The sequence below is a fragment of the Orcinus orca genome, chromosome 4 (assembly GCF_937001465.1).
Source record: "Orcinus orca chromosome 4, mOrcOrc1.1, whole genome shotgun sequence".
NCBI classification, from domain to species: Eukaryota; Metazoa; Chordata; class Mammalia; order Artiodactyla; family Delphinidae; genus Orcinus; species Orcinus orca.
Window position 1 is genome coordinate 151,370,624 of NC_064562.1, and position 23,843 is coordinate 151,394,466.

Below are 23,843 nucleotides of genomic sequence, written 5' to 3' on the forward strand. Positions count from 1 at the left end.
TGAGGTGGGAAGTACGCATGAAACACTTCTCTTGCGGACTCAAGTACCACGGTCGTCTAGAGAAGAAGCACGTGTACAACCTTCTGAGCTGTGAGTTACACTAAGCCACTGTTTTCATGCAGCACCAAAGAAGAAATGATAGACAAACCGCGATTATTCAGAGTTGAGTATGTGAGCGACATTTTCTCAAAAATGAACAAAGTAAGCTTATCACGTCCAGGTAAACAATGACAGCATTTGTTGCCAATGACACAATTTGAGCTTCCGCGGGAAAAGAGAATTTTGAACACGTGTATCCACCACTAGGAACATGACAGCTTCTCAACAGAGACTTTTCCAATGAGATCAGGAACGACACTGAGGTACCTGATCTCCTGGCGCATAAAGCAGTGTGTTGACGTTTGGAAGCTCTACACAACTCAGGAAACCATGATGTCATAGAAGCCCACCTGGGTAAAGGTCCATCTAATGTGTAGAATAAGCTGAAATATCTTCATGTAACAGAAAATGAAGTGTTCTTTGATACAGCGCCAGATTCCACGTTGCAACTAACCTTAAGAAACTACCACTTGTTGAGTTTCGGTGTAGTATCAAAGAATATTCACCATTTTCTGAAAAGGCACTAAAATACTCTTCTCTCTTCCAAGTACATAGCTTTGTGAGGCCAGATCGTCTTTATGTACTTCCACCAAAACAGCGGTTCATCACAATCAGAATGCAGAAACAGATGTGAGAAGCCAGCTTCTTCTGTTAAGCCGGATACTGAAGACACTTGTAGAAATATAAACAATGCCACTCTTTCACAAATTATCTCGTAATGCAGTTACTTTTCATAAATATATTAATAAATATCTTAAAAATCTGTCAGGTTTAAATTCTAATATGATAACCATCTACAGATATAACCACATAAATAAAAGCTCTTGGGGTCCTCAATATATATTTTGAGGCCAAAAAGTCCTAAGCAAAAAAGTTCAAGAACCACTGGTCTATGGAATTCTTCCCAAATTTACAATTCCACACGTCTACAACACACTCCAGAATACAAGATCCTAACTGAGGCCACCCTTTTATAGCTACCAGAGCTCTCATAATTTTAGACAAGTGGGCAGAGAAATTGCAAATGAGTTCAGAGTAGGCGAGATGTGTTCGAGGCTGTGCACTTTTCCTAATTGGGCAATCTCCTAATTTCCCCTCTATGAAATGAAGGGGCTGGATTAAGTTAGCCTTTAAGGTCTTTTTCATGAGGAGAACAATTTCCCGATGATTCTAAGTGGAAAACAATCTCATCTATACGTTAAAAATGATGGGCTGCTAGTGTTATTCGTAATAACAAAATGTGGAAACAACCCGAATGTCCACTGATGGATGAATGGATAAATAAAATGTGGTCCATCCATACAGTGATATTATTTGGTCTTAAAAAGGAAGAAAATCCTGACACGTGCCACACCATGGATGAACCTTGAGGGCATTCTGCTGAGTGAAATAAGCCCGACACAGAAGGACAAATCCTGTGTGCTTCCACTTCTGTGAGGTCCCTAGAGTCACCAAACTCATAGAGGAAGTAGAATGGTAGGTGCCAGGTGCTGGGGCAGGGCGGGGAATGGGGAGTGAGCGTTTGCCAGGGACAGAGTTGCAGTTGGGGACGATAAAAGTTCTGGTGACGGATGGTGGTGATGTGAACGTACTTAATGACACTGAATTGTATACTCAAAAAGGTTTAAAATGGTCTATTTTATGCTATGTATATTTTACCACAATAAAAACAAAATCAACCTTGTCCAAAAATGAAGGGCTGCTGAAAGCTATAAGCAAAAACGTTAAAAATGCTTATGGGTCTATGTTAAACTTCCAGAACCCATTCTCCATCCCCATTCGTATACTCATCAAAAATGCTTCTCTTGCATGTAGCCAAATCATATTTATCCTGCAGGATTTCACCTGGCTTTCACCTAGCAGCATCAGAATATCTGAAGAGGACGAAAGACTGCATGCATCTGTCCTATCTCGTCTTCAACCTGAGCTTCCCTTACAGAGCCCCCATCGGGGATTTTACGCAGACCCCTCCGGGCTGGGAGTTTATCCTAACCACAGTCAGCGTCCCGCCCGGCCCACGCTCCTCAGAGGGCAGCGCCCTCAGCTACAAGCTGGGCCCTCGGCAGCTACAGCTACACCACCGGGCCCTGCAGGCCACCTCCTGCTCCCAGGTCATAAGTGGACCACCTTAACCCAAACTGGTCCATCAGAGTCTCCTTCCTGTATATACTGCCTGGACAGGAACTCTTAGTCAGTTGCGATCTCTTGAACTGAAGACGAGTAAGCTCAGGAGCTACGGAGCTGCCACGTTTCGGCATGTATGTGCCAGCAGGGGAACGTCATTAATAGAGGAAGAAAGAACGAAGTTAACACCCTCAGGAGCACACACAGATACTCAGAGGCGAGAGAGAGGAAGCGCCGCACAGACAGGGCACTGGATGGATTCCTGAGACCTTCCTGGACTTTTCTCAGTTACCTGTGAACCTGGACTGCACTGAATTCCCTGAGGTATCTGCATCCTTCTAATGATTTTTCACTTCATTGTTTATTAAGCTACTGTGTGGTTTTCTTTTCACCTGAAACTGCACCCAAAAGATTGTCAAACAAAGCTCTTTGCACCTCAGAAAGCAAAACATCCCCAAATCAGAGAGATGCAGTTGTTAAAAAAGTTCCTCCTTTCCAGGACCTGCATGGACTAAACAAACCACATTTTACCCTCAACAGGGTAAACACCTAAACTTACATCCCCTCTCTCCTAGCCTTCTCTAATTCAACATCCTCCACAAGCTCCTCCCCAAAAAAATCCTCCCAAGTTACTGAATTCTTTTGTCTCTTACCAGCTGTACGGATAACCGGGTACTGAGTGACCTTAAGGTGTTATTTTTTTTCTTTTCTCAATATAGCTAGTCAGCTGGTTAAGAGTAGGCTTTACGCTTTGCTTGTCTCCGAGTACCTTACAGCAGCCTAGCAGGACAAGCCACTAGAAAGCATGCAAGGATTTTTGATGAGCAAATTAATAAAGTAAGAGAATTAATATTTTCTGAGAGTCTGCTGTGTCAAAGGCATTGTCCTAGGCATCTACACATGACACTTTATTTAATTCTCACAATAATGCTGCAAAGACGTGATCGGCCCCCTACACGGGGGAATCAGAAGCCACGGCCCGTTTGTTTGCTTGTCTTTAAGCAAATGTTTACACGGCAATCACAGGCATGGGACACTTCTAGTCCCTTTACACGTATGACTTCGTGTGTGTTCCCAACAACCCCAGGAGGTAGAAGCTGGTCTTATCCCCATTTTACAGGCGAAGAAACTGAGGCTCGGAGAGGTTGCCTAAGGTTGCTAAGCAAATAAGTGGCTGAGCCTCTCCAGGTAATAATATGCTTGCTCACAGCCACACGGCTGGAACGTAACAGAACGAACCTGAACGCAGTTCTGACTCCAAAGGCCCTGCTTTGACTATTTCATGAGAATCACTCCATGGATTACGTTGAGATAACGCTGGCCTGGTGAGTGGCTACGGCCATTTTTTAAAACTTTTTATGGAAATGTAGATTATATATAGTTCCCTGTGCTATACGGTATGTCCTTGTTGGTTATCTATTTTATATATAGTAGTGTATACATTTTAATCCCCAAACTACTAATTTGCCCCTCCCCCCTCCCTTTCCCCTTTGGTAACCATAAGTTTGTTTTCTCTGTCTGTGAGTCTATTTCTATTTTGGAAGAGTGGGTAACTCCCCCAAATTATGTCATCCTTAAAATGAGATGATTATTAGTTATCTCAAGATTGTAATGAGGCTAAAATGAGCTGATATCCATACAGAGGCAAGCATTTCACAAATGGTAGCTATTACCATTATTATAGCATATGCTCATCTTATTAGAACTTTACTTTAAGCCTTGGGATCCACAAACACAGCAAGTGGACATGACCCATGACTTCTGTCTTCTAAAACTAGCAAGTCCTTAAATATCTACCTCTGCCTTAAGAAAAGTCATGAAAGACTATTCTGTACAACTCTATGCAAATACATTTGAAACTAGGTGAAACAGACAATTTCGTAGAAAAGAATATAATTTACCAAACTCTATTTACCAAATTACAGAAAGCTTACACAGAGAAAGCAAAGAAAGTTATCAAAGAATTGTCCTCACAAAAAAAGTACCAGACCCAGATGGCTTTACAGGGGAATTGTACCAAACCTTAAACATCAAGACTACTATCAATACATAAATTGTTCCAGAAGATGGAAACAGATAAACAATTTTCTAATTCTTTCTTTTTTAGGAGTACGTATAAAAATGATGCCTAGGGGCTTCCCTGGTGGCGCAGTTGTTAAGAATCCGCCTGCCAATGCGGGGGACACGGGTTTGAGCCCTGGTCCGGGAAGATCCCACATGCCGCGGAGCAACTACGCCCATGCGCCACAACTACTGAGCCTGCGTGTCGCAACTACTGAAGCCCGCGCACCTAGAGCCCGTGCTCCGCAACAAGAGAAGCCACTGCACTGAGAAGCCCGCGCACCGCAATGAAGAGTAGCCCCTGCTCGCCACAACTAGAGAAAGCCTGTGCAGCAACGAAGACCCAAAGCAGCCAAAAATAAATTTAAAAAAAAATGATGCCTAAACCTAGTAGAGATAGCACAAAAAAGAAAACCAAAGACCAATCTTACTTATATCAAGTGCAAAACTCCTAAATAAAATATTAGCAAACAGAAACCAACACTACCTTAATGGCACACATGACCAAATGAAATTCATTCCAGGAATGCAAGGATGACTCCACATTACAAGATCTACTAATATACATTCACCATATTAATAGATCTAACAGGAAGATCATATGCTTCTCATCATCCACAAATGATGAAAAAGCCTTCAGGAAAATTCAATACCCATTCCTGATTTTTTTAAGTCAACGCAATGGGAACTGATATGTACTTCTTTAGTTTGATGAAATACATACACTAACTGTTATAGGCTGAGTGCTTGCATCCCCTCTGCCATTCTGTTGAATCCCAACCCCCAGTGTGACGGCGTCAGGAGGGGGGCCTCTGGGAGGTGACCAGGTCATGAGGGTGCAGCCCCCATGACCAAGATCAGTGTCCTTACAAAAGAGGCCCAAGAAAGCGCTCTCACCCCTTCTACCATGTGAGGACACAACGAAAAGACAGTCGTCTGCAACGACTGTAGAAGAGGGCCTTCAACAGAACTTGGACCACGCTGGCACCCTGACCTTGGACATCCAGCCTCCAGAACCGTGAGAAATGCACTTCTGCTGTCTATAAGCCACCCTGTCTGTGGTATTTTGTTACAGCAGCCCAAACAGACTAAGACATTAACATAAAACAAAAACTGCATCTTACTTAATGAGGAAACACTGCGGGCATTCCCAGTAAGGTCACAAACAAGTCAGGGAAGCCCATTTCCCCCACCACTTCTAACACTGCACTGGAAGTATTAGCCAATGCAATTAGAAACTTCAGAATAGAAAAGAATAAAGTTATCTCTATGTGCAGCTGATGTGAAAGTATACCTAGAAAACCCAAGAGAATCAATGATAAAACTACTGCCAAAAAAATGTTAATAAAGTCGGATACATAAAAACTATTGCTTTTGCACGTGCTGTTTATACCAAACAATAAACAGAAGGTATAAATGGAACAGAAAATTCCATTTAAAAAAGCAACTAAAAAAGTGAAATACTTAAAATAATTTAGCAAGAAACATGTAAAACTTACAGAAGAAAAATTTTAAAACGCTCCTGAAAGACAAAGAAGGAAACCTGAACAAACGGAAAGTACCCCTTGCCTTTGAACAGAACAACTTAACATCCGACAGATGGCAACTCTTTCCGAGGTAACAGCTAAATCTAATGCAAGTCCAATAAATATACACCAAATTTTCTTTTGTTTTGTTTTGTGTCTCAAACTAGACGAATTGATTCTAAAAGGTTCATAGGGAAAAATAAGGGATGCCTAAGAACAATGAAGAGGATCCAGCCATACCCTCTATTAAAACATAACATAAAGGTTCTATCATTAAATGGGGTTACAGCAATACATGAATTCCCAGTAGGATCAACAGTATAGAAAAGAAAGTCCAGATACAGACCCAAATACATATAGAAATATAGCCTATGATAAAGCTAGTACCTCAAATCAGTGGGGAAAAGATGGACCTCTTGATGACGGGGTCAGGACAACTGGTAGCCATTTGGGGGGGAAAAAAAAAGATAAAATTAAGTACATGTTACACCAGAAAAAAACACTAAAGATACCTGAGAATGTAAATGAAACCATTCCAGTCCTAGAAAAAAGAGTAGGTGAACTCCTTTGTAACCTTGGTGTGGGAAAAGATTTTCTAACTCTGACTCAAAATCAGACATAAAAGACAAGACTGACTGATGAGACTATAAGAAAATAAAAGTCTGAGCGCCTAGAATAAGGGCTGAATTACGGACTGCATCTCCTCCACCCGCCCTGCACAGAACTCACAGACAGTGCATCCCATAAACTCCTGGGGCCAATGGAAAATCCCTGGCCCGCCATGCACCTGCCCTTTATGCTGACTGTCTCCAGAGGCTGGGTCCAGGGTCAGGACCCTGGAGAACTGGTTTCATAAAATCCCATCTCATCCCTCTCACTGAGGACCGCTGGGCTAAGCTGCAGGCGCCTCAGAAACTTGCCCTGACTCCTACACTCATTCTTCTTTCCAATGACTTCTCCTGACCTTGGAGCGGAATCTTAACTCGCCCTTGCTTATTTTTCCAGACGCCTCTTTCCACCTCCCACCCGCAGCTCTTCTGAACGACTCAGTTTCCCACATACACCAGGCTTGCTTTTGCCCTGGACCTCGGCTCGCACTGCTGCTCTCTGCGCCGCGCCTTAACCCTGTGCGTCCCTGTCTGGCCCCCGTCTCGTCCCCAATACACCCCACGCACGTCTTTTACCAGCGACCTCTCACCTAGTTACCCCTGGAGACTCTAGGCCACCTGCATCGCCGTTCTCACCTCATGCTGTAACGACGGGTTAATCTGTCCCTCCCTCCACCCGTCACGAGGCAGGCTGAAGTCGGGGACCACGTTTGACTTCTCTCTGTACCTAGAACGCTGAGCACACTGCCTGACACGGAAGCTCGAACACAGCAAACACTCAGTATGTGTTTGGTGAATGAATTCACTTGCTTGTTTCTGGATCTCCATAATAGACAAAGTTCCTGAGATTTGTTCTGAGGAGAAAGTTGCAGAGGAAAAGGCCACGGATCGTCCTCTCACAGTTAGTAACTGCGTCTCCCGGGATGTTCTTAAGAGCGTGCACATCAAAAGCGGTTAAAAGAATGGTTCTGACAAGTTCACGGTCTCAGTTTGACCAGCACCTGGTCAGGGCCCTGTTCTGCTAAGGTTGCAGAGACACGGCAGGAGAGCACTTGGAAGAGGCTTAGGGGCAGGACTGGCGTGGCACTGGGCCAAGTGGCCAACACTCAGGCAAAGCACTTGCATATTTTCCCTTACAGGGTTGCAGTTAAGACCCTTCATGCAGACTCTTGCAAATATTTCCACAGCCTCCGCAGATAATCCAAGTGGGCTGCCTAAAAGCTGATCTGAGAAATCTCTGAAAAGCTGCACAGCTGTAGATGCCGTCTGGCTGGAAAGTTTCCCTCGGCTAGACTACATCTAAAATTCCTTCAAACTCTAGACGACCGCTGTTGGAGTGACCAGATGACTTGGAGCACAAACCACTAAGCTTCTTTGACTCCTGGGGCCCTTGTCTGTAACTTGGGGATAATAACAGTTCTGTGTCAGCAAGACTGCAGCGGAGAATCCAGAAGCCACTGTGAATAAAAGCCCCTGAGTTCAGGGACATTCGATCAAGGCTAGTTTAATCTGAATCTGCAAAGAGAAAGTAAATAAGGTCTCTTCTCTCCTTGTCACGTTTCTGAACAGGACTTAGGACAAACACAGCTTCGTCGCAGCACTGACTCTGAATCTTTAAAAGCTTTATCAATAGCCTAAGGGAAAGTCTGTGCCTTTAAAAGGGTAGGTGCGTACACGTACGTCCTGAGTCCTGAGACTCCTCCCTTCTGGGTTATACGCAGCCAGCAAGAAGTCCCCAAGGGCACTGGTATAAAAACCCACAGAACAAATTCTTTCCGGAAATTATCATGATTCTCAAAGGTCAGACTAATACAGGGACGGATGATGCAAGCCTTAGCAGAAAGATCGTGCTATTGTTTTGCAGAAAGTAAAAGACAAAACCTAGATCTGGACACGTTCTTTATTAATCATAATAATCTGTGTAACCTGACAACACCACAGGAACCAGATTTCCTAATACATGAAGCCTGATTCCTAGGCTGCTATAAGAAGACTTGACACAGAAACTAACATACCACTGTAAAGCAATTATACTCCAATAAAGATGTTAATAAATAAACAAATAAAAAGAAGACTTGACGAAAACCAAGCTGGTTGCTGACAATAGTTTTAAATAAGATATCAAGAGCAAATATTTTCATTCCACTTACATCGGTTCAAGTTAATTTAGTAACAAGTTGTTAAACGTGAGCTTGTTTAAGACACTGTACTCAATGTCTTCAAAGGCAAGTCTCTGACACACAAGGGTTCACGATCTAGAGTAGCAGATAAACATCTGGACTCACAGAACCGTTATCCTATGAAAGACAGTCACAGGTTGTCAGGAAAAGTGCCACTGATGGAGCTCTATCCCTGAAAAGATGACGTATTCTGGCCGCGGCACTAAGGATGGACTGGTGTAGTCAAGGGCTTGAGAAGGAATAGGCACACTCCGTCAAAAGGATATGGAGAGATGGGGATATATGTGTATGTATAGCTGACTCATTCTGTTATACAGCAGAAACTAACACACCATTGTAAAGCAATTATACTCCCATAAAGATGTAAAAAACAAAAAGGATACGGAGAATGACAGCAATAGGAGGATGGAAAAGAAAAATGCAAATGGATGCTCTATTTATTGTAAGATATTTAAAATATTTACTAAAAAACACTCGCAAAAATACCTGAGGGCATAATTGTGGGGTATACAATGTTAAGCAAGACAAACATGATCTTATATTCACATCAGAGAGACAAACAGTATGCAAATAAAAACAGCCAGAAATTATGATGGAAACTATGAAAAAAGCTCCCACCAACAATTCTGTGTCCAAGTTTCTGGCTCCAAATCGCTACTTCATGTCAGAGGTCCCCTGCTTTTAACAACGGCTCTGTATGCACGACAGCCAAAAGGGAGAAGCAACACGAGTGTCCATCAGTAGATGAATGAGCAAATGAAATGTGTTTTATCCAGACAATGAAATACGATTCAGCCTTAAAACGGAAGGAACTTCTGACACATGTTACAACAGGGGGGAACCTTGAGGACATAATGCTAAGTTAATAAGCCAGTTACAAAAGGACAAATACTGTCGGATTCCACTTATATGAGGCCCCCAGAGTAGTCAAACTCCTGGAGACAGAAAGTAGGATGGTGGATGCCAGGGGCTGGGGGAGGGGGAATGGGGAGTTACTGTTGAATGGGTGCGGAGTTTCAGTCTGGGTAAGATGGAAAGGTCCTGGAGATGGATGGTAGTGATGGCCTCACAACAACATGGACATACTTAACGCCACTGAACTATATATTTCAAGATGGTTAAAATGGTAAATTTCGTTACATATATTCACTATGATTTTTTATAAATAAATGAAAAAAAAAAGAATGGCTTATCTCCTGGGCTCATAAACACACAAGGGCTCCCGAGCACCCGCTGAATAAAGTTTTAACCTTGTCCAGCAGTAAACCTCTTGTCAATCTGGCCCCAGTGTCCTTAGAAACTCATCACCTGCCGTATTCCACCTTTCGTGTTTTGGTGTGGCCTGATCCAGCTACCACTCATTTTCAGAACATTCCTTGTGTTCCCGCCTGACCGTAGCGCGCGCTTTTCTGAAACACCCTCGCCCTGGCACTCACCTTCTCTACCAGCCGAGACTTCTGTAGGTGCAACCAAATGCCACCTCTTCTGCAAAGCCTTCCCAGACCAACTCAGTGGAGAGGGAATGCCCCTCATCTGTCTACTTATTCTTCAATTTGTCTATAAAACAATAAACTCCTCACTAGCGAGGGACAACTGAAAAGTGAAAGAAAAAGAAAATCCAGTACTACTTATAATAATAGCATTAAAATACATGAAATACTTTAGGATAAATTTAACAAGATAAGTGAGAGACCTATCAACTGACAACCATGAAACGTTGTTGAAAAAATACAGTGAAGACCTAAACAAAAGGAGAGATGCCATAGTCACTGATTTGAGGGATTCTCCCCCCAAATTAATCTATAGACTCAACACAACCCCAGTCAAGATCCCAGCAGCTTTTTTTGCAAAAGTGCATTGACCGCTGATTCTAAAATACATGAAAATGAAACAAATTAGAATAGTCAAACGCTGGGGAGAAAAAAGAACAATGTTGGAGACCCCAAATCACCTAGTTTCAAGGCTCAGTACAACCTACGATAACCAACCAGTGTGGTTCGGCGTCAGGACAGATGAGTGGAACAGAACAAAGTCCTGAAAGAAATCCCCACACAAACGGCCAAATGACTGCTGACGAAGATGCCAATTCAACAGGAGAGGACAGTCTTGGAAGAAATAGTGCTCACGGAGTGGATCCCAAAGTGGGAAAAATTGAACTCACCCCGTGCGTCACACCATACACAAAAATGAACTCCAATGGACCAGAAACCTAAACATAAGAAGTAAAACTTCAAATGTCTAGCAGAAAACATAGGAGAAATTAGTTATGACTTTGGAGTGGGCCAAGATTTCTCAGGACACCAAAGATACTCACATTTTAAAAGAAAATAATTAATAAATTGGACTTTTTGAGAGAAATCGTTAAGAGAAATCGTATTTGCAATGCACGTGGCTGACAGAGCAGCTATATCGACACATACTCGCAATTCTGAGAATGTTTACAGATAAACAACCTAATTCTTTGCCTAAAGAATCAGGCAAAGGAGCTAAATACATTTCACACACAAAGACACAGATGGCCAAGACGCACGTAAGAAGATGCTAACATCATTAGTCATCAGGTTAGTGCACATTTAAACCACAAGGCACCCCTATAGACCCACCAGAACGGCGGGAACTGGAAGGACTGCTCGTGTCCAGCCTCACTCTCCTGCTGGGGGTCCACGAGGTACAACTTTAGGAAAGTTAGCAGTTTCTTATAAAGTTAAATGGACGTTTACTATGTGATCCAGTAATTCCCCTGCCAGGTGTCTACCCAGGAGAAATTACTGCACGTGTCCGCACAAAAACATTCGCAGCTTTACTCATCACAGCCAAAAACTGCGCGAAGCCTAAACAGCCAGTGACAGACATACCGGTAACAGATTACAAAGGATTCATACAATGGAACATCTCTTAGCAATGAAAAGAAACAAGCTACCCAATGCATAGCTCGGAGGAATCTCAAAAAAGAAGCTAAGAGAAAGAAGCTAGGCACACAAAGGCACACTCGCATGACCCCACTTTTATGCAATTCCCGAGCCAGCACCTAAGGCTCTGCAGATGTCCAGGGTGACCACTGGGACAGCGGGCTTTGTGGAGGAAGGAGCCGCAAGAGGTTCCAGGGTGAGAAGGCTGCTCACAGGGCTCTGCACTCCCTGAGGGGAGAGGGGAGGGGGGTCCAGGGTCATTGGGATGCCCTGCCAGCTGTAAGATATCGTGTTTCCCATAACTGAGGCAATAGGTATTTCCTATAAAACGCCATCACTTCACACTTCCAACTGGATTATAGCATCTCTGCAGCCACTACTTTGTTTGAATCAAAAAGCCCGCCCTAATTAAGTCATCTGAAGCTAGACCTTTGGATCTGGTGGATGAAGTCGAGGCAGAGGCTTCCTGGATGCTGACGATACCTCCAAGACTTTAGACCTTCCCAGTGAGCAAGCCTCAATCGCCTGCAACTCCCCAGAACTATGTCATAACGACCAACGGAAATGGCGACGCCTTGGCATGCTGGCCTTTCCTTTCAGCAATTCTGAAGCTCTACAATTACAGCCCATCTTAGATCTCACCCTTGACCCCTGCCAGCTGTGCTGAAATTGCAGAGCATCAGTCAAAAGTGGGAAGGGAGGAGGGGGGCATATATGAGAACAGGGGACGGAAATCTCCAAATCTCCCCGAGATGGCGGGGGCAGGAGAAGGATCAAAGCACACTGCCTGTAAAAGATAAAACAGAATACCTGCAACCAATAGGAGCTTTACACATCGGCCTGTCCTGACGGTCGTGCACCACGCAGGAGACACTCAGGCCCAGAGAGGTGGAGGGATCTGCCCAGGTCATGCTGCGAGGGGGGTCCTTTAAGGAGTCTAGAATTTTTACACCATGCCACCAGTGGGCCATGACATCCCTTCCCGGTCAGGAGAAGAACAGACAATTATGACACTTATAGGATGTCTGAAAAGACGTAAGCCTGCCTTCACAGCTCTACAGTTGACTACACTTTCAATACTAAAAAGCTGAAGACGAAAGGGTCTTTTTCAGCGCTTCCTTTCCGTCCTCAAGGCGGGAATACTGTAAACTGGTTCCTCTCAAACTTTCATAGGCTGCAGCTCACCGAGCGGACTGTGAAAGTGCAGATGCCGACTCAGCAGGTCTGGGGTGGGGCCTGAGAGCCTGCATTTCTCAGGAGCTCCCAGTCCCCGGGTCCCACTCAGAGAAGCCAGGCCCTAAGCCACACTGAGTCTGACGCACCCAGGAAAGGGCGTGTCCAATGCAGACACGGAGAGCAACAACGCTCCTGAAAGAGACAACGGAGACATTGCTGCCTCACTCACCCTCCCGCCACAGCCTCCGCGAGCACCAGAGGCCTCAAGAGAACCCCCATCCAAAGCACCAGCAGAGCAGGCAGGAGAGGAGAGAGCGCCACAGAGAACAACCCCCCACGGACGTGCCTGCATCTGGGTGACGTTCTCCAAACGGTCAGGTTCAACCGGATCTAAGATGACTGGATACCAGGCTTCAGTGTGTGCATAAGCTTAGCCTCAGCCTCATGCAAGGTGCGGGGTGGAGGGGAAACTGCCCAATCTGGCCAGAAGCCTATTTCTGTAAATACGGTTTCACTGGGGCACATCCACGCCCCTTCATTTATGTATTGTCTAAGGCTGCTTTCCCGCCAGGAGAGCACAGTAAAGTGGTGGCAACAGCGACCTAAAGCCCCAAACATTTACAATGTGACCCTTTGTAGGAAAAGTCTGTTCACCTCTGACCTGGGTATTCAGGGAGATAAACTCCGGAAAGGAAAACCTGAAATCCAAGACCCTGGAAACAATTCCAACATTGCGGAAGCAACTAGACCAGTGCAAACTCGGGGACAGGTAAGAGTTGTATTTTAGGGGGCTTCTCCTGATAGGAACACAGCATAATTGAAGCGCTTAGTCAACTTGTGACGGGTCCAATAAGAGGGACAAGAAAAAACTCATTTAAAAAAATCATGGTGCAGTAATTTCAAAAATTCAATATGTACCAATATTTACAACCAATAAAGCATACATGAAATGGGCGGGGGGGGGGAAGAACTGTATTTTAAGGCAAGTCTAGTAAAAGCTAGAAAACAGGGATGCCAGTTAGAAATGAGAGGCCCAGTCCACTGCCCAAGTGCAGTCGTTTTCCTGCTATTAACGCTGACTCTGCGTCACAGGGAGACAGAGGATGATCTGTGTTTGAATCCACCAGCCTCCGTAACTGTTTGCACTCCTTATGGAAATCTGGTCCATCATCCTTTCCTTCACGGCTCCCTTACGTGACAGGCCTCCAATGGACAAGCCTGAAGTTGGGCTTCTGAATTAATCTGGTTCCTACCTCATGCCAGCATGAGACGCTGAGGCCCCAGGCTCTTCTTCCATCCTGGTCTCTCTGACAGCAGAAGAGGGCAAGCCTCCAGGGCTCCTGACAGCAGGTACAGAAGGAGGCTCAAACTGGAGGGGAAGGAGGGGCTGCCGGGCTCACCCCCAGGGAGGCGGCAGGACAGCCGTCTGTCTCCCAGCCCCTGCTCCCCTGGCAGATGGGGCCCGGCACCGTGATGTGCGGATGGGGAGGGAGTGGGCACCCACGTCTGGGTGACATATGTCCATGTGTTAATGGAAGCCAATTAAGGAAGGCGGGTGGTCTCACAAGAGCTTTCAGGGTTTGGAGCCGCGGCGCCCAGAGAATGCATGTGATCCAGGAGGGATCCACTGAACTGGGGGGACAGCGTGGTCCCCGTGCAGCGAGAGAGCACGGACTCTGGTGCTGAAGGGACTGGGGTGAGATTGTGCTCCACCACTACCTGGATGCGGCCTTGCGTACACGGGGACATTATCATCCCTCCCTCCAAAAAATGAGGGTGAGCAGAGCCTTGTCAACAGGTTTTGGGCTGTTTTTTTTGTTTGTTTCTTTTTTAAATAGCTTGCCTAATATAGAGCATTCACAGCACATAGTAAGCGCTCAATAAACTATAGCTGCTCCTGCCCCAGAGAAACCAAGTCTACTGTCCCTTGTATATTCCACAAACCACCAATAAACCTAAGGAGAACTGCTCTTCCAAACAAGTCATTAAAAAAATGTAATAACGATCTAATCTGCAGGGTAGATACTGTCATTTCGTAGAAGACAAAACTCTCACAAAGGATAAATAACTTACCTAAGGACACAGAACCATATATAACAGACATCTCATTAACAACGTCTCTCTCTCAAAAATATTAGCAGTTTTAGCAACTACCAGCTCAATAATCTTTGCTTCAATTAAAAACCCCACTCTCTTGGGGCTTCCCTGGTGGCACAGTGGTCGAGAGTCCGCCTGCCGATGCAGGGGACACGGGTTTGTGCCCCGGTCCGGGAAGATCCCACAGGCCGCGGAGCGGCTGGGCCCATGAGCCATGGCCGCTGAGCCTGCACGTCCGGAGCCTGTGCTCCACAATGGGAGAGGCCACAGCAGTGAGAGGCCCGCGTAGCACAAAAAAAAAAAAAAAAAAAAAAAAAACAAACCCACTCTCTCACCTTACCATTTACATAATAAAATGTGTAGCCTCCTGCAAAATATTTCTTTTTAGAATTAATCCAAAGAGCCCCGTTTCTACAGAGACAATTTTCTTTGTAAAGCCCAAAACACCTCCAGCCCACAATTAAAAGAGATTTTTTTAATACACATTTAGCTTTCTGGCTAAAGGATGTTGATCTGCTCCCCAGGGTGAGGGTCCAGAGGTTAAAAGATATACTAAGTCATACTTCACACCACCATGACCAAGCATCTAAAATAAGCCTTACTCAGTCAAACCAACCACCTCCACAGAGACGTCTACGTCACGTCCCCCTCTCTGTCCAGCTCCATCATCCCTCTGTCCCCACCCTCCCGACACAGCTCTTGTAGAGCCACCAGTGGCACCCACCACAAGCCACACCCTCACTTCACCCACCTGGCGGCGTCCGACGGCGTACCCGTCACCCGCCCTTCTGGAAACACTTCCTAGCCTGGTTTCCGGGCACCCCTTCCTTTACTTCTGTCGCCTTGCTTCCCCTGCTGTTTTCATCTTTCCCATCTCCAAATGTTGAAGTGACCCAGGTTTGGGCTTTTCTTCTCCCCTAATTACACTCAGTCCCTGAGTGATTTCCTCCAAGCCCATGATTTTAACTACAGTGGTCACCCCTAAATGTCTGCCTTCAGTTTAGACCTTGCCCTCAACTCCAAACTCATATTTCCAGCCGCCTTCTGTGGGGAAACTGAACTGAATCTAACCTTCCTGCGGGATGCTCGGGATGCTGAAGGAGATGGCGCATCACATGTGGCGGGGGGGGGGGGGCAAAGGACAGGCGGTGGTGGCAACAAATCATGGAAACAAGAGGTCAGAGGAAACTGATGGCGACTTGCGAAAACCAGGAGGTCAGAGCGAGCTCAGTGCGATGGCTGATGCAAGCTGAATACCGGCCGTTTACTACTGGAGGGAAAATGCATAGACGGCAGCTTTCACCCCAGGCAACCAGAGCTGAGCTTTGGAGCCGCTCTACGTGCAGAGTATTGTTTCGCTTAATGATAAAAGCAGCTGATTCTATCTTTATGAATTGCTCGTGTTCTTTGGTGTCCTGCTTTCTGTCTTCTCACCCCAACACTTCATGGCCTCTGCACTTGGACCTCCGATTTAGCATGCCCCCCCAAAAAACTGCCAAAACCCCCTCCCCCTCCCCCATGTCTTCTGCATCCCAGTAACAGCATCTCTGGTCTTCTGGTTACTTAGGCCAAAATTCCTGAAGCCATCCTCAAAACTTCTTTTTCTCACTCGCATCATCCAACCCATCAGCAAATCTTACAAGGTCTCCCTTCAAAATATGGACCAGGCCTAACCACTTCCACTTCTCACTTCCCTTGCTGTTCCCAGCCAGGCCCAAGCCATCACCTTCTTGCATCTGGAAAGGCTCCCGACTCATCTCTTCTCTTCCACCTCTGCACCCCACCCCTGAAACCTATCCTCCACTCTCAAACATGTCAGGGAAAAAAATAGAGACAGAGACAGAGAGACAGACAGACAGACGGAGAAGGAGCAAGTGTTGTAAAATGTTTGGGGAGTCTGGGTGAAGAGCACACAAGAGTTCTTTGCACTGTTTTTGCAGCTTTCCCATAAGTCTGGATTATTTCAAATGGAAGAGTTGAGAAACAACTAAACCCACTATCTCCCTCTGGGACCCAGCCTGTGTCCCCCCAGCCAACCTGGGGGCAAACTCCCTTAAGCCCATCTACTGTTTCATGAAACACTAACAAGCCCTTGCCTATCTTGTCCTACTGTGCTAGGCAGTATGAATAAAAAAACAACAACAAAAAACTGGACCCAGAGCCCACAGCCTGTCCTTAGACAGTTCTCAACTGAACAGAAAGGAGCGATACATGAGCAGAGAATTTCAGAACAATGTGTTGAGCACTTTACAGGGTGTGCAGAGCCATGGAAGCATACTGACAAGATGTGTAACCTCCTCGATGAGATGATACCTGAGCTGTCTTGCAACTGACAGCATCCCCACAACGGCACTTACAAAGATCTAACCGTTGTGCATATTAGTTCCCTGCACCGATGGTTTCATACGGGTTGGTCCTAGAGCCTAGCAGAGTGCCTACCATGGGAGGACCACACGCACTGCTCAAGAAGCAGTGGCTGAGTGAATGACGAGCTCAAGAACAGCTGTCAGTCATGTGCAGGAATACAGGATGTGCTGATACGCAAATCGCATTTTTCTTGTGGGAAGCAAGGGTGGGTTCACAAGCTCTCTCTCCCTAAGAAGGGCAGAAGTCAAAACATTTCCCACCCTACTAAGCACATTGTGAGTTTCCTGCACAAAATAAAAAATCTCATCATTAACAAATAGCACATGCACCTAACAAGCCCCAGCCTCTGATGACTCCCGCCCATCCCCAGGGCAGGATAAGACCCTGGTAATCGTGAAGGCGCGCCCAGCCCCCCCGTGGCTTCCAAGAGCTGAGGACAGATGCCAGAGGCACGCTGACTGGTGATACCAGGGCAGTGGGAGAGAAACAGAAGGAACACTGGGCTTGGGATACGTTTGAACCAGAGATGGCAAATAGGGGCCTGAATGATAGTGGCCACCCAACGGGCTACGGTCGTTTTTTAAAAAGTGGGGGGGGGGGGTATGGTCTATTTTTTAAAAAGTGTGTGTGTGTGTGTGTGTGTGTGTGTGTGTGTGTGTAGGAGGGCTCAAGAATTCATCAGGCCTGTTAGCCATAAAAAGAAACGAAATTGAGTAATTTGTAGCGAGGTGGATGGTCCTAGAGACTGTCATACAGAGTGAAGTTAAGTCAGAAAGAGGAAAATAAATACCATATGCTAACACATATATATGGAATCTAAAAAAAAAAAAAGGTTCTGAAGAACCTAGGGGCAGGACAGGAATAAAGATGCAGACATAGAGAATGGACTTGAGGACACGGGGAGGGGGAAGGGTAAGCTGGGACGAAGTGAGAGTGGCATAGACATATACACACTACCAAATGTAAAACAGATAGCTAGTGGGAAGCAGCTGCATAGACAGGGAGATCAGCTCGGTGCTTTGTGACCACCTAGAGGGGTGGGATAGGGAGGGTGGGAGGGAGGGAGACACAAGAGGGAAGAGATATGGGGAAATATGTATACGTATAACTGATTCACTTTGTTATCCAGCAGCAACTAACACAACAATGTAACAGCAATTATACTCCAATAAAGATGTTAAAAAAAAAAAAAGAATTCATTAGGCCTGATTGAGAAGCATGACAGTGATTAGTAAACAATACGGCCCAAAGCACCTGGCTGTGTTTCAGTTAATAAACTGTGTTCAAACTCACGTACTTCCCTTAAGTCTGAGCCACAGCGAACACCTGCAGCAGCCCTGCCAGGAGAACATCTAACGTACACATCTGACCAGGAATAAAGCTCTCAATACCAAATTAACACGGAATAAATCCTGGCCTCCTAGAACCTGCAAGAAGGACATGCTTGATGATTACAAGTATCACTGAATCATGTAACTCTGCATATGATTATAAGGCAAACTCATAAGTAAGATGTGAGATGGAGCAATCGTCCGTGTCTGCCTCGTAGGAGGCGGAAGAAGGGCTCATCTAATGAAGCTGGTGCACCTGTTACACCGGAACTTTATTCTCATTCCACATCCCTGACTTCCTTCTGACATCAAATGTCGGGTATCACACACTTTTCCATGGCTTTCCACCCACGATTAAAATACCCGGAGCACTGTGATGAAGAGATCCCATTCCCACCACCTTCATCTCTCATTTTGAGGAACGACGTATGCTTACTGTGCTGCACAAGGACCAGAGGCAGCAACGATGGCAAGACTGACCTCCGCCGGGTCAGCAGGCGCTGCAGCAGCCCCGTGCCTCACCCCGCGGGCCTGCAGGGCCTCGGAAGACTGCGGCAGCGCCATCCCTCTGATGAGAGCGCAGAGGTGGAGGGGGAAGGTGCGTGGCCAGGAAAGGACCTTCAGTGACTGAGCCATCCAACTCTGCGAGGCAGGGAAGGCGCCACCCTGCAAGCTCCTTTGGATTTTATGGAGGTATGAGCAGGGGGCTGGACTACTTCTATTGCTGTTTTTTAAACACTGACGTAAACTGTGAACACAGACAAAACAGAAGGAGATCTCTTTAATAAACGTATGCCTCTGGTGCACGGCGTCATGCCCGGATAATCGTTTAGAGAATCCAGTTTATGTTGGAAGTTTCACATCTTCGTGTCAACAAAGTCCCAGGGGCTCTGCAGTGGAGTATACCTCACTCACGTCAATAATATACACAATTAACGAGTAAAGAAGACTTTTGTTTGCTAATGTAATTTTTAAAAATCACCCAGATTTGAACTACACTAGAGAAGACAACCTTTGCATAGCTCTGCTTCGGAATTTGGGGTGGTGCAAATAAACTTTCATGCTTTCAAAACGATCAGCAATCTATCTTTACTAACTACTACAGGAGCAATCCTTCTGCACCCAGTAGGCGATGAAAGAGCCCAGCTGGTGAGGGGACGGATAACCACCAGTGCTCCGTGGGCTCAGCCAGTCTCAAATCCCAGTGCAATGCACGGAAGTGACAGCTAGCGATGGCCAAACAGCTAAATACGCACCCCTCCCCCGCCATCTGCTCCCCCGTCATCCCAATTTAAAATTAATAAGACCACTATTAGAGGGCGGGGTCGGAGCCGCATCTGCTGTTCTAAAGTCGTGGAGGATGACCAGCCACACAGCAGCTCCTCATCAGGTCCCAGCTGTGCCTCAGACAGAGCCTCAACTCTAGATGGGGGGAATAAGAGAGAAACTGTAACTCTCTGATCTGATTATTTTCCTTTTTCTAAAGTTGCTGTTCCCCCAACTCCTTCTTTGGTCTTATTCGTTTTATAAAACTTATGAGAAAATGAAACACATTGTGAAATGTGAAGGAATTGTGGAAGACCGCCACTCACTCTGGATACAAGTTTTGTGGACATTACTTTAAGCTGCTGGGGTTTTCTTTTTCTCTCTGCATCCTGGGACACCTGAGGACATTTTCTCCCTTGTTATTACATATTCAGAGTCAAGGCGGATGGCTTTAGCAGTAAAAAGGGCGTGTGGTGAGCAGTTAAAAGGTTCTGGGAAGACAGGCATAGGTCCTGGTCCCAACTCTACCTGGGTGACCTTGGGCAAATCACCTTCTTGTGCCTCAAGCTTGATTTTCATCTGCACTGGGTTTTGTTTTGTTTTGTTGTGTTTTTTGCGGTACGCGGGCCTCTCACTGCTGTGGCCTCTCCCGTTGCGGAGCACAGGCTCCGGACGCGCAGGCTCAGCGGCCATGGCTCACGGGCCCAGCTGCTCCGCGGCTTGTGGGATCCTCCCGGACCGGGGCACGAGCCCGCGTCCCCTGCATCGGCAGGCAGGCTCTCAACCATTGTGCCACCAGGGAAGCCCTGCACTGGGTTTTATAAGCCTGAGATTCTAGGCTCCAGCAGCTCTTCACATAACACAGACGGCAACATCACGTCCCTACCTGAAAAGCTGGGGCACTGAGCTCATTTCCCAAAGGTCCCCTCTCCGTGCTTGTACTCCAGACACACACCTTCCTCCAGGTGAAGTATTTGGGATGAAAAGCCATCCGGCAGCCACCCGCAGAGCCCCAACTGCTGACACTGCTCCCCGTTCCCTTTCAGACAGCTTTGTCCAAAAGCATTTTTCATGACGTGGCAGAAGGAAGAAGAACAGGTTTTTTTCAGCCCATTCATTCAAGTGTTGATTAATCTACTGCCAGGCACCGTGACAAAGCCGTGAACACAACAGACAGTGATCTCGGCCTTCAGAGAGGCGGAGACAGACAAACCAAAACACACCCTAGAGAGCGAGAGATGCTCTAGGAAAAAACAGAGCCGGAAAGGGGAGAACGAACGTCTCTACCGCCGGACAAGACACCGAGAGGCTCACGGTGTGAAATGTAAACAGGGAACAGGGTACCAGAGGGAGGACAGGACAGACCGACTGGAACAAAAGCCTTTGCAAACTGACACTCTCCTCCCCTCCATCCTTCCCTCCTCATAATGGAAAAAAAAAAAGTGAATGTGTGCTGAGGCGGTGGCGGGGAACTCATCAAAATTAGGGCAAGGTTTTAAAACAGCTTCAGATTTCAGATGTCTGACAGTCCGACTCACACGTTTCAAGGAAAAATCTCGAAACCATATGGTCGATGGCTGAATGCCTTTTTTTTCTTTTTAAGAGAAACTTTTAAATAGGGGCAAACGTGTTTGTTTATCTCACTGCCTCGTGCCTGTGCGCGTGCAACCCGGGCTAACAGACGGTCCGTGTCCTGCTGCCTTTGCCGGCTTGCGTACACAGGCTTCCGCGTCTTTTCTAATTGTTTATAAACAGCACAAACACCCAAGTATGCAGATCAGGGCAAGCTGTCCCTTCGGCAACTGCTGCTCTGATGACAGCAAACGACAACTGGCCAAATCAGACGGCTGTCAGATGGGTTCCACGAGGCCACCCCTCTTCCCTTGACGCGCGAAAAACAGGAGGCAGCAGCTCGCCACACACACAGGCAACACTTTGCTCTCCCGATAAATACTGCTTCCTGCGTTTTCTTGCTCCATCACCTCAGGCAACTTTCAGGTTTGTCGCGTGTCCTGTAACCCTCCCCCGCGGTCCTGCAACACAGACATGCTTCCCTTTTACAGGTGAGAGAACAGGGGAGCAGGGAATCCAGAAAGCTGCCCAGATTACACAGCTGCAGTCTCCTGATGCCTAAAGTGATGCTTTCTCCACCACACGATTTATACGGCATCGAGTTCAAGTTCCTTCCAACACGGCAACAGCCCATAATACGTTTTCCTCTAAAACTTGAAATAATAACAACGTTTACTGTGCACTGACAAGGTGCCAGGCTCTGAGTTTCCTCTCGCTCCAACCCTATTAAATCAGTCCCACATCATCCCCACGTTATAGGTGAGGAAACCAAGGAGGAAAATACGAGGCAACCACGTATTTTCTCCATGGTCACAGGTTATTCAGTATTTTTTTTCAAATTTTCAAAAGTAAATCTTGCTTTAGTTGCAAATGTTATCAAAACTTAAAAGTAGTCGAGACTCAGAGAATTATAAAACAGCACAGTAAACATTCAGACCTACACAAGACAGGGAACTCTCCCCCTTCACTGTAATCTCCAATCCCAATCCCACCCTCGGAAGCAGCTGATGGTAACCGAACGTCACATGTCCCTCCAGCGCGTCCTCCTCGCATTCAGGAACAACTGCACACACGTGGGATGAACACTACACGCTACCCCTGCTGTATCACCCAAGGGGCCTGAGGGGGCTTTAGCTGCGACACTCCCACAACCCACGAGGCACCTCCAGACCACCTCAAATGAGCACAGTAACAGACGGTCCGTGGGGACGGACGCCTGTCCCCCGGAAGGAGGTAAAAGGCCAGGCCACTTTAGCCAGAAGGAGGCGCTGTGGCAGCTGGTCCAGGCCTGCGTCGTACTTTGCCGCCGACCCTAACATCTTCCGGCAGCCACATGTGCCTCCGCAGAACCCAGCCGTAACGGGATCTGTACTCCCCCTGAAGACATCCTCAGCACAACTGACTTTTCACTTCTGCCCTCAACCATCTCCTGAGTTGTTTTCACAATTCTGCGGGATTAGTTCACTTATTCAGGTTCTCCCTTTGTGGGTCTTTTTCATACTTCCTGATAAAGGCGTGGAGCCGTCCTGGTGGAGACACTGACACCGTTACAGCCACAGTGACATGTAGAGGGCCTCCTCCTGTCCAGTCTCTTCCCAAGAGCTGCCACCGCCCTCACTGCCGTCCCCGGGATTTCACTGGCTCTTTCCCACGGCAGATACTAACCGCGATGCACACTTGCTGCCTTCTTTCTTAAGGATGCGCTGAGTCAGTGGGTGACAGATGCCACGCTTCTCATCCTAACCAAAGCCCACTTCTCCAGCACCGGCCGTGGACGTCCAGCTGTGCAGGCATACAGCAGACACAGCAGAGGGAGGGTGTAGGGCCTTCAGCCCAGAATAAGAGGCAGAAAATATCTGGGCAAAAGGTGGAAAATCCCACTACTCTCGATCCAAAAGATCTGAACAGATGAGTTAGAAAAAAGAGCTAACGAACACATGACAAACCACTCAACCTCGCTGACACTCAAAAATGCAAGTTAAAACATACCATCAGTTATTTATCAAATGGACAAATAACTGTTTTAAATGATCATATTTAGTATCAGCGAGGATGCATGGAGAGCGCTGCCCGTGTGCACCTCTCACAGTGGTGTGGACGGAGACCACCATTCTGATGAACAATGTAGCGTGTCTATCAGATCGCACACGTGATCACCTCCTGTCACCTTCTCACTCCAAGAACAATCTGTCCCAGGAAAACAATCACAGATGAACACCAAGTTCTACAAACAAGGATTTTCATTACCTATAATAGCGCTATGAATTGGAAAATTCCAACTCCTAACATCGCATAAACCTTTAAGACACAATTTGAGATAAATTATAAATCATGTTTTGAAAGAATATTTAATGATATGATAAAATGCTCATTGGTATTTGTTGAATAAAAGAGATCTCAAAAAGATACAATACCCATTTTATTAAAAACATCTACATATTTATTAATGCTTAGAAAAGAAAAGGACCTCCCTCTGTCAACCACCCCCAGGGTCGACGGTCGGCCAGGAGGACTCACATGAGAGAGT

At 46.3% G+C, this 23,843-nt stretch overlaps 1 protein-coding gene across 3 annotated transcripts in view; it reads right to left on the reverse strand.

Annotated features, from left to right (window-relative positions):
* AFAP1 (actin filament associated protein 1) overlaps positions 1–23,843 on the reverse strand; it is a 152,580-nt gene that overhangs the window by 98,534 nt on the left and 30,203 nt on the right. The window lies entirely within an intron of this gene.